Source organism: Amblyomma americanum, chromosome 1 (genome assembly GCF_052857255.1).
Source record: "Amblyomma americanum isolate KBUSLIRL-KWMA chromosome 1, ASM5285725v1, whole genome shotgun sequence".
In the NCBI taxonomy this organism is placed as follows: domain Eukaryota; kingdom Metazoa; phylum Arthropoda; class Arachnida; order Ixodida; family Ixodidae; genus Amblyomma; species Amblyomma americanum.
The window spans coordinates 81,999,498-82,013,807 of record NC_135497.1 but is presented as its reverse complement, the minus strand read 5'-3'; the positions used below and the strand labels follow the sequence as shown (position 1 = coordinate 82,013,807).

General features: G+C 45.4%; 1 long non-coding RNA gene across 1 annotated transcript; it reads right to left on the bottom strand.

The window, feature by feature from the left end:
- Window positions 1–4,901: 4,901 nt before the first annotated feature.
- On the bottom strand, window positions 4,902–8,382 carry LOC144133517 (uncharacterized). The gene is made up of 3 exons (XR_013315065.1): window positions 8,267–8,382; window positions 7,702–7,833; window positions 4,902–4,992 (listed from the first exon to the last, which is right to left on the bottom strand). It is a non-coding gene; the product is annotated as an uncharacterized LOC144133517 (long non-coding RNA).
- Window positions 8,383–14,310: the final 5,928 nt, after the last annotated feature.

Genomic DNA, 14,310 nt, shown 5'->3' with positions numbered 1-14,310 from the left:
GAGCTTAATGTAAAAATACTGGAAGATATCTATAACAGCTGCACAGCTACCACTGTTCTCCATAAAGTCGGCAATAAAGTTCTGTTAAGGAAGGGTGTCAGGCAGGGAAACACGATCTTGCCAATGCTATTCAGAGCCTCTTTACAAGAGATATTCCAAGGCCTGAATTGGGAACAGTTGGGCATAACAGTTTACGGAGAACACCTTAGTAATATGCGATTTGCTGATCGCATTGCCTTGCTAAGTCACTCAGGAGATGAACTGCGAAGCATGATCAATGAGTTAGACAGGAAGAGCAGAACGGTGGGTCAAAAATTTAATATGTAAAAAATCAAAATAATGTTCAACAGTCTCAAAAGGGAACAACAGTTTACAACTGGTGGTCCTAGTCAAAATCAAGAGTAAGAAATTGGCTTGGGCATGGCATGTAATGTGAAGGCAAGATAATTAGTGGTCCTTAATGGTAATGGAACAGATCCCAAGAGAAGGCAAGCGTAGCAGGGGGCGGCAGAAAGTTAGGTGGGTAGATGAGATTAAGAAGTTTGTGGGGATAGGGTGGGCGCAGCTGGCAAAGGACAGGGTTAATTGGAGAGACATGGGAGAGGCCTTTGCCCTGAAGTGGGGGTAGTTAGGCTGATAATGATGAGTGAAGTACTGGCGGTGGTAAAGGAATATGTTTATTTAGGGCAGGTAGTGACCACAGATCCGAATCACGACAGCGAAATAACCAGAATAAGAATAAGGTGCAGGGCATTTGACAGGTTGCCATTTTCAATATCCCTTAAACGGAAAGTATACAACAACTGTATCTCACCGGTACTCACCTATGGGGCAGAAACGTGGAGGATAACGAAAAGGGTTTAAACTTAAATTGAGGACCATGCACCAAACCATTAAAAAAACAATTGGAAGCAACTGGACTTCCAACTGGACCAACTGAGTTTGGTCTAATTGGAAATAGTTTGAACTAGTTTCAATTTCAGTTTCCAGCTGGGTCTAATTGGACTACCCAAATCCAAATAAGCCAATTGAGTTTCCAACAGGTGAGCTCAATGGTTTTATTAATTCCATCCAACTGGTCTGTCCAACAGCACCCAATGGATCCATGTGACCATCTGCATATTTGACAAACAAGGTAGAACTAATATGGTTCTTACAGTAAGAGCTGTCAGTAGCTGAACCTACTCATTGTATGAATCATATGTATTACCACAGCAGTAGAAATTAAATTAAATAACAGCACTCAGTGGGCGAGTGCTGCTGGCCCCAGCATGAGAGCCTCATATACTGGGTATACAAGCTGGGGCAGAAGTAAGTTCTCTGCATGTACGTATTGAGATAATATAAGCTATTATTGTCTGAATGTGTAGTGTTTCTTGTTTGTGATGTATGCATGTCTTTTGGCATTGTTTCCATAAAAGCATATGAATTTCAATACCATAATGTTGATGAGCACTGGATAGAGTGTCTCTACAGTTCTCACATATCAGTTTTCCTTTTGTGTATTGATAATATCTTAAGCTGTAGATATATTTCTTACACTGTATTTTGTGCAACTTAATTATGAGGTATAATTTGTGAATATTTCTTGGATGCAATAACTGCACAATGCATCCAAATAGTTGGTCCAGTTGGATCCAGTTAGGTACAATTAATTGGTCAGGTGGCTAAAAACACAACTTGAACCAACTAAAAAATGAGTTGGAACCAATTGGAATATCTAAATGGTTCCAAATGAAATTTCAAATGTTTCTTTTGACTGGGAGCTATGGAAAGGGAAATGACAGGTGTAACGTTAAGAGACAGGAAGAGGGCAGAGTGGGTCAGGGAACAAACATGGGTTAATGATACGCTAGGTGAAATCCAGAGGAAGAAATGGGCAGGGCATGTGAGGTGAAGGCAAAACAACTAATGGTCCTTAAAGGAGTATAGACACCTAATTTTGGTGGCCTGTTTTCTTCGCTACAATGATGGTGCAGACACTACTATGCATGAATCGCCATGCGGTATTCGCCTATAGACCTTCTGCATGTTTGCAAACAAACGAGATAGTGCTGCAGTCGCTAGCGGGCTCGTGGTAGGCAAAAGGCCAGGGAGTGGCATCGTGGAGAGGTGTTGAGTGCGGGTTTTCAAGGCTTGTAGGCGCGTTTTCAGTTTCTGCGAATCTCAGCAGAGGTTGATTCTTACAACTTAGTAATTTCCCGAAGCACACGAGCTCGCGTTGGCCACGGGGAGCGTATTCAGAGAAATAGTTCGCCACTGTGTATTGTAAGTATGGTTAGTAGTTAACGGAAAGCGTTTCTGCTGTTGGTTTCCACGCTAGGGTTACAATAAAATAACAAGTTTTTGGCACTCTGCTCTAGCCAGAACGATTATACTTCGGGACAGTAGTGAGAGGAAGTGCTGTAGTTGTTTTGGCGGAGCAGACGTGCGCTCACCATCTGCTGACATACGTACCTGCCGCGCTGTGCGAAATGTAGGGGCAGCGTTGTGTCCCCGATCTCCTCTGTCTCGCTTAAGCGCTGTTTTTAGTTGCGGGATCATGCACCAGTCAGGCCGACTTCTCTCTCCCCTTGTTAAACTGGTCACCTTGGTGAAAATTTTTTATTTCTGGAATTATTTTCTTTCTTAGCCCTGGGGTCTTCTGTTTCATGATCAAAAATTATAGCAAAATATTCAGTAGAAATTTATAAATTACTTTGTTTAAATGTGTAGTCCTCAAAAATCGTGAGAAAATTTCTTTGATTTCTTTGAGGCTTTCTTTGAGTTCAGTGCCGCATTTCTTTGACCAAAGAGCAAGCGAAGAGGACAAAAACGAGGGAATAAACATTAAGGTTCGTTTTCTGACCTTTCCCATTTTCTGCGATTGCCATCACTCACACCTTCATAGTTTCTTAACAGATGAAAATAGTAATTGAGGAGTGTAATAAATCTCTCATTTTTTTACGCGTGCAGTACTATATATTTGTTATTTTGTAAGAAACGTTTTCATGTAGCTATGCATGCATATGTACTGATCATCTAAAAAAAGATCTAATAGCGTCATATTCAGAACAGGGTTTTGTGAACATGCTGGCATAAAAAATTTTGCTCACTTTCTACTCAATTACTTCAGACCTTGAGGGAACTTGACGAGGGTGTTCATTATAATTACCCAAGAACAACACCAGGTATAGCTAAAAATGAAACGCATTACTGAAACTAGCGTAGCAATTTCATATTCGCACCAAATTTAATTACATATCGCATGCATAAATAACGAAAACACTATTCATTTCCACGCCTCCTTGCAAGCTCGCCACTGTCTGTTAGTAGCACACATGCGGCTGCTTCTTTCCAAACAAACTTTGCGATCATGGACTGCATCATGAAACATGACACATGCATGTTGCAATGAAAAAGCATCTGGCTTTTAGCACACTTAAGGTACGCTATTCTAAGCACGCCACGTGACCGCGCAAGAACTTACCAGACTTCTTTCTACTCGAATCAAATAATTACGCCTGTCATATTAAGAAACTCTTTCAAGTAAATAATAAATGTCATACAACGCGTCATTAAAACATGCTGTGCTATTACCAAAAGAACGCATTCCTTGGGGGCGAGTGAACCTGCCGGCTCAAAGTGATTAAATACGTGTGCAGCTACATATGTGCTTTTTTTTTCCTTCCGCAGTTATAAGCGCACTATGCTGATGTTCAGGTGAAAGGACACAGTAACTTGCATGCTATTAAGTACACTGAGTGGCAGTGCCGATCGACTCCCAGACTTCGCGCTTTACTACCGCAGCCCATTCCCTGTTAGCCAGTTTCGTAAGGCGGTATTTATCTGCGAGAAACCTATCGAGGCTAAATTGAATTTCCTTTTATGCTACTGCACAGATCAAACAGTGATGCAGCTGGTCAATGCATGCTGCTTCTGCAGTGAGCAGGCATGATGCAGCCGCCGGTAGCTGCGGCAGGCACGGGCAGGCGGAACCTGTTTTGCCTACCATGCGAAAGTCGCTGCTGACATCAGCGCCACCGCATCTTCGTGATGTCTCGGGGTTGAAGAGGTCTACAGTCGGATACAACTTAAGTCTGCAGTGAACCTCGGCCTGCATTTAGGACCAGCGCACAGAATTCCACCACGACAAAAACATAGTCCGTTGTTAAAACTTCTCTCGTCACCTAAACAAGAACCTGATCACGAAAAATAAGTTTCATCATTTTAATTGACTACAGTGCTGAAACCAGTCTTCCTCAAGAGCCGGAATGACAACAACTGCAGAAGCAGCGATTATATTGCAGTTTTTTTCATGCCTAACGTGACCTATAACCACACTTTGACGTCAAAGTCATCATTCAGCTGTTGAAACAGAAAAAGAAACAGCACGAGAAAGAAATAAAATTGTAAACTATTCAGCAGTCATGGAAGAATACCAAATGCAATCCATATATAATAATGCCTTACGTGTCATTACAAAAAAGAAAACACCCACCCAAAAGTTAGGTGTGTATACTGCTTTAACAGTAAGGGAATGGATTCCAAGAGAAGGCAAGCGCAGCTGAGGGCGGCAGAAAGTTAGGTGGGCGAATGAGATTATAAAGTGTGTGGGGATAGGGTGCGCCAGCTGGCACAGGACAGGGTTAATTGGAGAGATATGGGAGAGGCATTTGCCTTGCAATCAGCGTAGTCAGATTGATGATGAGGAGTATCTTTAAACAAAATGTACTTGGCCAGAGCATGTGCACAAAGAAAATGGTGGACTCTAAGAATGACAAAGCAGATGAGAAAGAGGGTCAAGGGGAGCGCAGTCCACAAACATGGCTTGCAGCATGTCAAGGTGCAATGCAGTGAAGGAAATGTGTAAAGGCTACTGATATGTAGTAAAATACTTGCATTTAAACAATGACCAATAACGGGTGTTACTCAAATCGAAGGGAAGTTCTGATATCCAAGCGCATTTCTCACATGCAAGTTCAGCTCCTCATTTAGGCTATGCTAATGACACTGAAACAAAAAGAAAAAATGAGAGATAATAGCCAGAGTCACAGTCAGTACAAGCACGATCAGCTGTACAGTTTCAAACTCCCAATTCAAGCTGCAGAAGCGAACTCCCAGCTTCTGAATGAAAGCTATGTTACAAGACCTATTGCAATGTACCACTCTATTGTTGAGTTTAACGGTCTTATGGAAACATTTTTATTTATTTACTTATTTATTATGGAACTCCCAATCGCCCACAAGCATTGTTGTAGGGGGGATGTCACAGAAAAAGAAAAAACGTGAACAGTGGTTAAATATGCACAGCCAATGTACACAGTATATGTGAAACTATATAATCAATACACCTGCACATGCCTCTTCTGGCATGATCCAAACTTCAGCCAGGAGTACGCAGACACAAGCAATTCTTCACTTGTACGGCTGTGAAAATAACTGGCCCATCAGGCCAGTTTTCCTTCATTTATAGAAACCAGCAATGTCCATGCTGTGCTAACCATTCTGTCATGATGTTTAAATATGCCATTAGAAACCATTCTCTTTGTGTCCTGACAAATGCACGGACTAATTAAAGCAAGCAGACAGCTTTGTTCTTTACTATCTCTACTTGGAATACCTGAAGTCACCAGTGCCGTTCTATAGTTTAAGATGATGTTACAGCATCATATGTTTGAATTCTTAAATCATTAATATTGTTTTGTTCTCAGCCATTCTACAACCAACTACAGTACATTTTTTAAAATCTTTTATTGCTTTTTCTTTTTATTCCTTATTATTTCGTTTAACTTTGCATCTTCAATTGTTGAGCACATGCGCTCATTTAGTAACAGGAGGCCCTGTTTGAAGTTTGATCTTGTGGGCCTGCTCATTTCATTTTAGCATCCCCCAACAGGATTGAGACATGTGCATAGTACTCACACGGAAAGAGCTCATATGATGAATACTTGAAAGGAAGGCATGCAACAAAGATAGAGACAATAAATAAACTCCAGTATCGTAGCAAAGTGTGTGAGAATAGGTATGAGCTTCTACAAGGAAAGGATGCCTATTAGAAAAGTTTTCTCTGGAATACTTTTTGGATATGAGCTGTAAGTATGCCACAATCAACTGCTCCCAACTTTCCCAACAAAAGCCACCCTTCTGACAGCAAAAAAACTTTGCTGCAACTTTTAAAGTCTCTAAACTAATATTTGGCTGCATGCAAACCAACTGCTATGCACACTTGATGGGCATGACATACCTGCAAACACAGGAAATCCCGGAACCTCCTGCTGTGTAATGTGAGCATGTACATCAACCAGCAGCATGCAAAGTATTAGCAGTGACGTCACCATGAGAAGTTATAAAATTTCCACATCTCAAATAAACTTCGCTTTTGTGCGAGCCCTTCATTAGATACAGTGACGTTACCACGAGGACTTAAAAAACACAGCACGTCTAATAACCGTCACTTTTCCACTTGTGCTATCGAGCCGTTCACTCAACACACAACAGCAACCAAACTCTGCTCAATTTTCTCCTCTAAAGTTGAGATCTTTCTCATGAGCAACCTTCGCTACCCAATGAAACCTTTAAACAACAAACATGGTTGAAAACTATAAATTAAACAGCAAAAACTAAAGGATGTACATAAGCGGCGAATGAAAGGTTCCTATATGCCAGCCTACAATGGGGTTTTCCAGTAGTTATAAATCTTTAATAAATGCTGCGCACATTTCCCTGCTATAGATTTCCCATCCTCCACTTGTTCAAGCTGTGCTCAGACTTTCTTCCTCCTTCCTATATCCATGGACCACAACGTTTAAGGTTTTAGTATGCAACCTTTGCCTCTACAAAATCAAAGAATCCCTCTTGACGCATGTATAATCTATGAAAAAATTGCTTTTTATGGTTTTGGACAGAGCGTAAAGTTTGGAGTTCGAAGCCTAACTCTTCATAGTCTGCAAAAGGATGAAATTCGGCATGTGCCATGTACGACAGCTGCCCGTCTGCGAGAAAGATTTACTATGCCTGTCTTGGCTTTTTATTTCGTGAGAGCAATCGCCTAACCCTCATAGGCTGATCTTCAAGGCTATAAAACCTCGCTGATTTATGCATGACAGAACTGTTCGAACGAGGCAACCACTCGGGGCAGTGCGCGTAGCCGATTTCTTGAAACATGTATAAATAACTCAAAACTGATTTTCGACCACTGATCAACACCCTTGTTTTTAGCTATGAAGATTTTCTTTTTCTATTATTATTTTACGTCAGCACTTCCACAATGAAGTAAATTTAAGGCAATCCATTGAGGGCCGCCATCTTTCAGCGATGAATAAACACAATGCAAATGCAGACGAGAGGACGAGCCTGGTGCTTGTGCGACAGCAACCAGATGCAGCATATGTCTCTTCCATAATTCAAGCGTGCTTTAACACATGGCAGCATCAGCTTCGCTGCCTTCACCCCATGTTCACTAGCTAGGTTGGCTTCACCTCATGATGCGTGAAGAATGGGTACGCCAAACTGGTACACCAAACAGAATTAATAATGTCAACCATGTAGATGTTCAGTAAAACATAGGGCATGCCAAACAATTAGTGTGGCATTAATTCTCATCTCTGCTCAAATGCACTGCCTATTATCTCGCTCATGGTTACATTGCTCCAATATAGGCGCTGATGAAAAAGAATACTTCCAAAAGTGCACGGCAGCTGCCGAAAACAGCATAGTTACCTTATGACAATTGAGCTGAAACTTAGTGTTGACTGCGGGAACAGACTCACGCCAGTAAAATGTACCATGACAATCCACAAATAGCTGTACTACCAAGTGCACCTGGAACGTTGAAATGAGCAACACCCAGCACTGCAATGAAGAAATAAACTGTTTAAGCGTACATCTTACACCACACTGCCCTCAGTCCGGCTCTCTCAGCAGTTGCCAGTGCTACGGAACCGTGAGGTTCATAGTTTCGAAAATTTCGGTAAAGTGCTGACTCTCTCGGGCGAAAATTAAACATGAAAGCGTTTTTCTCCAGTTTGTAGTTTTGAACACGGATAAATTAATGCTTAAATTTGTTTCATCGCGGTTAGCATCGACGAAGCAAGCCTGGCCGCGTTGACAGCAGACGACGCTCTGGCGGGGTCACCAAGGGAGAAGCAGACACGCCGCGCTATAAGGTACACTGCATTCATACGCGAAATTGCCATGATGTAGACCGTAAATAACTGGCGTCAGCTGTGGCTTCCGCTGGAGTGTCAGATAATTGCTATACGCAACATGCAACATGCACACCCACTTTTTCGTGAATGCCCAGCTCCGTACCAGCAAACAGCGAAAGCATTAGTTTACAGTCCCTGCTTTCAAACAAGTGCGCCATATGAGATGCTTGGGTGCTTCTCTCCACCTACTTACTCATATAAATGAGCAATGAGTTCTCTACTGGTCCCTATCGGCTCATCAATCGGCTACGTCAAGACGAGAACAACACAGCACACCGATTGTCAAACGATGTTGATGGACTCCAGCCACTTCTTCGTAACCAGCCCACCTAATGAAGAAAAAATTTCGAGAGCGCCTGAAACAAAATTATACTTATACCTAAGACACAGAAACAATTATTGCCATATTTTAAATAAAAAAAGCGTACGCCGCTCTAAAACTTTTTTTTTGAATTACTGGTAAACGTGGCAACCATGTCAAACACTAAGTGCTAAAGTCTTACAACAAGGTGCAATAAATTTTAAAAAATGCAAGTTTACGCGCATGCCTTCCGCATGACGTGTAATTTTTATTTTTATTAATTATTTGAATCGCACCAAGTAAATTCAATCAACTTTAATGCGCACAATTTAGTTCCTCAATCTGGCCACCAAGCGAATTCACAAATATCTGGCAACAAACTTGATCTTTGTTGCCAGGTAAAAACAATACTCTCCTTTTAATTAAACTTGTTTTCGACAATAAAACATATCAGTAGTAAATTCTTTTTACGTTATAAAAAACGCGCTTTCAACTGACTCATCAACTCATCAGGCTCATCAACTGACTGTTTAGACTTTGTAGCCGTCTCTACGGCGTTTATGTTCGCACAAGAGAATGCAAATGGAATGCATACGACACCTGCGTTGCCAGAAAATTTCTCAGCAGAAACAAAAACTGCCGTAACCGCGGACAGTGCACTTAGTTGAAAAAAATTAATAAATTGTTTAGGAGGAAAAGAAAGGTGCATGAACTCTATCGCTGGACACCTACACCATGTCATGATGGAAGGGGTGCAGAAATTAGGGGACGTAGTAGAGAAAATATCAGAAGCAATTGATAAAACATACAATGTAAGGTTATTGAAGAAAAATACAGTAGTGACCGCAGGGCGCACATCAGAACATGAAGTTAATTTATTCGAACACTGTCCGACTTTCCAGAAGCACACTTCATATTGTTTGTATTAGTGCAAGTGTTTCATACGCGTTTCAGTAGCGGCAAGAAAACTAACAGAGTATACAGTCTTGTATAAGACGAAAAACTCAACTTGTATGGTGGAGCATTTATATAGAAAACTCTTTCCCCTGTGCCCCCGAATTTCATTTCTTCTTTGTTAACGCCAACGCTCGCAAACGTCGCTAATGTCAACCTGGTAGCCATGTCCAGCCATGTCGCGTGCAGAACGCTTGACTGTTGGTGGTCAGATGTCAGCTCGCGAATTTTTACACTTTTCCGAGTCGCGTTGGTGTTCTTGTGTGGAGTGCGTAAGCGGTGTATTTGTCATCTGCGTTCACCGTGTCTCGGAGAGGTAACGGCAACCACTACCAGCGACGTCCGCGGAGCGGACGGGTCTGCTGACCGGTGTTCCTATCATCACGCTGCGTTCAACGATGCGTGTCTGAGTAGTGTGCTTGCGTTCTGCACTTCCCGTTGGTAAAGCCCACGCCGAAGAGCACAGGGCGGCTCACAGCCGCTTTTCAGCGCATCTCGCTTCGGCCTGCTAGCAAAAGGCATGCAAGCTGGATTTACATGGCGGAGGAGTGCAATGGGAAGACCGCCGAGGTGGATGAAGGTCGCGAACAAGACCAACGTTCATTTGAGGTATGCTTGCGACAAAGCAGTCTAGATGACATCGGCCCTTTGTGCGAGTTGTCTACGAGCCTCGCCAATACATACACGCAGCTGTTTTACCAGTTATATCGGTGAGCGCAGATGTGACATAAGAGTGAGTGGTCACTGTGCCCGTTGGCGTTTGGCGATCGCTTTTGCCATCAAAGATAAACATTTGCGCTGAAGCAAGAGCTAATTTATGTTTTTATGCATTTAATATGCGGACGTGTGCTCTCGGTGCTTGAAGAAAGACGGCATACGTGACGTTTTGAGTGCGTCATGAATATGAGGTACAGTGAAAATATAGTATGTATTGGCAAAAACACTTCTGACAAAATGTAGTCATTTTCCGCAAAACTCTTGTATTCTCCACAGTCAACTATGTACCCTACGGAAGTTCTATGTGCTTGCGACGCCTTTACAGCGCAATTTTCTAGCTTTGCTTTTTGTAGGCTTTGCTGCAGCCACAATCTGCGCCACAACGGGGTTGCAGCTGCAGCTCCAATGGGGAAGCAGGATGAGGAAAAACTTCATGGAGAGGGCTGAGTCGGGCTTGTTGGTTGTTAGTCCAGCGCATGTGTTCGTCTCCTCTTCCGCCCCGCATGTCAGCGCTGTTTCGTCGTAGCGTTCAAAAACTTCATTCGGGGTGAGTACTAGAGCCCAGTGAACGAGTCCCCCCGAAGCATTCATAGAGAGCGGTCGTGGCCGCTCGCCTCTCCGTCCGGTCGGCGCCCGTTCTCGCCGGTCCCGCCTGACCTCCGAAGAGAGCGCATGCCCCTTGCCTCTCCTCCCGAGACGCGTTCGTTTTTAACGAACTCGCCTCGTCTCGGCCGCGCCCGGCCCACCCTCCTGCCAGCCCTTTGGACTCTGGGCAGGAGCTCCGAGCGCGTCCAGCGCCGTCCGGCGCCCCACCCTAGGAGCAACTTGGCCGCCCCGTCGCCCGCGTCGGAGCCCCTCGTACCGCTACCTAGGCCTACCTACCCGGCGGCCGCTTCGGCGGGAGAGCCTCTTCGGGCCGTCGTCGTCAGCTGCAGCGGCGGCGGCCCCTGTTCCTGAACACCCCTGCAGCCGCACAGCGGACTACGATGGCGGCGGTCCAACCTTTGCCTCGGCGCCTGCTGTGCGGCCCCGGGCGAGTTCGCGGCTTGATTGCTGCCTCCCGCCCTCCCCGTGCGCACCGGTGCGCTCGGGGCCCCGACGCGCCGCCTCCTACGGCGGTCCCAGCGTTCCATCCCTGCTGCCTCCTGATGCAGCTCCCGGCGTGATTTTGGACACCACCGCCGGTCCCTGGACGCCAGCCCACTGACGCCCTGCTGTCATTACAGCCCCTGCGCGCCGCCGGCAACGGCGGTTCTCAGCGCACCCCCGCCGCGCTGCCTCCCAGCAGTCTACCCGCGGTCTCCACCGGCCACCCATCGGTGGCTCTCTGCAGGCAGCCTCGGCTACCTTGCAGCCTTCGCCTGCCCTGGTCGGCTTTCCGGCTGCTCCGGGGTGACGGCTCCTTGCCTCCGGCAAGCCCCCGACGCGCCGTTCCAGCGCGCGCCGTTCATCTTCCCCTCCCCAGCGAGTCGGCTGCTGCAGCGTGCCTGGTGCCTCTCCATCTGCACTTGGTTTACGTGCCCCGGGTGTTGTCTGCGGTGTCCTTGTGAAGTGCTGTCCCTGTCCTGTGCCACAACCCCAATCCCCATCCCCTCCCCCACATCCCAATCCCCTTCCCCTGGCCCCCAAGTGTGATGCCCACGTGGCCAATATACGTCGGGGCCAGTATCCCCCTCCCCAGAATATCCCTTAGCATCAACAACAGTGAAAAGGAGCGCTTGCTCCGCAATGGCCCGTGAAGCCAAACACTCCGGATGGTAGGGGAAGGAGGACGGAAATAATGGGAGGCAATGAAAGCGTTGCATGAGTATGGGCCGTCTTATGCAGCTGCCGAGATATCCGGACAGTTGATAGGGTGGGGCTTGGATCAGGTTATGGCGCGCTTGACCCTCACTTTCGCGTGACTTGAAAGCAGAAGACGGCTCACGAGGGCCTTAAAGGGGCAAAGGGGACTTGCTGCGGGTGTGTGCAGTCAAGGCCGCTCAATGGAAGTGCAAGTGGTACAGTGAAGGTGCGAAAAAGGTAATGAATGCCTGCTGCTGAAGACAGCAGTGTGGCGAATCCGCAAGTAACTACTTCACTCTCTCGGTGGACAACGGAACCGTGACGTGAGGGAAGGGATGCAGAAATATAAAAGGTATGGTTATTGAAGAAAAATACAGAAGCAGTGATTGCTGGGTGTACATTACAACGTACTGTAAATTTATTGGGACACAATCTGACTCTCCAGAAGCGCATTTCATATGGTGTATATTAGGAGAAGTGTTTCATAGGATCTTGTCTAACAGTAAGCCACAAGACAAAATTAACAGTGCACAGTCTTGTCTAAGCTGAAAGTTATTTCAGAGCACATGATATAAAGTTATACGCAGATCGCAATGGATTCAAAAGTCTTCCCCGTTTCCCCGACTTTCCTATCTTCGTTGTTAACGCCATGCCGCATGCCTCATGTTTGAGTCCGTGTCAGTGTCCCGAGAGTCGCGAATTTTAACACTTTTATAGGTCGCGTTGGCATTTATTGTGGTAGAGGGAAAGGCTTTCAACTGCTTATCCCCCTAACAGGCTCAATTGGTTTCGGAAATGATACCAAAACGATCGTTCAGAACCCCTGCTGCAAGCCTGGAAAACCGCAAAACTGCTTTGGATGAGCACACAGTGCTAGAAAACAGAAAATGGGCTCCTCAGGAGCCAGCAGTGACAGTCGGCTGATGATGACCCATGGCTCGTCCATGGAGGTCCTCTAGAGAATTAAGTTCCTGTTGAATTTTATTCGTAAACGAATTCTTTCTCTTCCCTGGTATGAGAATAACGCGCGAGTCAGTGCGCTTGGCTACTACACTGCAATCCAGCTGCGTATGTCGTACCAAACTAAAGCAGACATGGCGTCCGGAATTTCTGCTACAGAAAGTATTCGCGCTGCGATGTCTTGCAAGCTCGAAGCGTCATAATTGCACTGTCCAAGATTTCGCGGGCTAAAATTGCTTTTCTACTGAGGTAATACTTACCCGAAACCTTTCAAAACCTTCACTCTCTGCAAGAGTGAATGCTGAGTGTGCTGGAATTCGTTGAGGTGAAGCGCATTTGCAGAATTTGTATTGGATACAATATGGTTTTGGCGGGAGGTGGCGGAAAGTGCGTTTGGCTGAAAAGTTCGTTTGAGTGGTATTTAATGCAAACCTGATAGCTTCTCGTCAACAGAATATATACGGTGCGACATAAAGCTATGATGCGCTACGGGGACTCTATTCTACTGGCGTATGTGTTGTTTGCTAAAGTAAAGGCTCCCTACAGCTCTTCCTAGCGAAGGACTATAGGTCGGAGAGCTTCCCGGTCGTCCTGGTCTTCCCGGAGCTTTTTTCGGAAGAGCTTTGTACCGGCAGAGTCACGGAAACAAAATGCTCGGCTTATTATGCTACGAATTGACTCCCCATATGAGGTAGGTGTTTGCGGACAATGCTTTTTGAAACCGAATCGAATATTTTTGTGATTTTCGCTGCTTGCACCAATATTCGTGCAAAACGAATATTTATGCAAAACAGCGAAGCAGAAGATAGAGGCGGCGCTCAAAGTCCCAGAATTAAAGCTGTAGCTGCGGAAAAACGCCACACCGATATCTCCACTAGGGGACACGCAACACCGAGTCACAAAGTCAGTATATCAACTATGTAACCGTAAAGTCATACGCTTAGGAAAATTGCCTTTTGCTACTGATGACGACAGTGAACTAACGAGCGACACCACTCGGATGATGAGAGCGACAAGAGTTCCAGCCGTGGGCCTCCGATATAAGGCTCGAAGGGAGGGCTTTTTAAACTGGGCGGAATCCTAGCCGTCCCGCTGTCCAGTCTTATAAGTATGAGCATCAGAAGCGCCGCCACACGGACGAACCGCGGCGCGGCGCTGAACCCACCTTCCCGCGCAGACACATCGCGGCGGCATGCTGTGCGGTGTCGGAGCGAGCGCTTTTTTTTTTTCAGCAGTGGTAGAAAAATACTACAGCCCACCTCGACCGAACTCGTAAACTATTCGAAAACTTAGGAACGGATTAGATTCGTTTCGAATAGCTTCAAGCATGCAATATTTCATTCGTTCAGCGAATCGAATGGAAGCATATTCGATCAGTCACTGTTCGAAAATTTTCGGGCCACC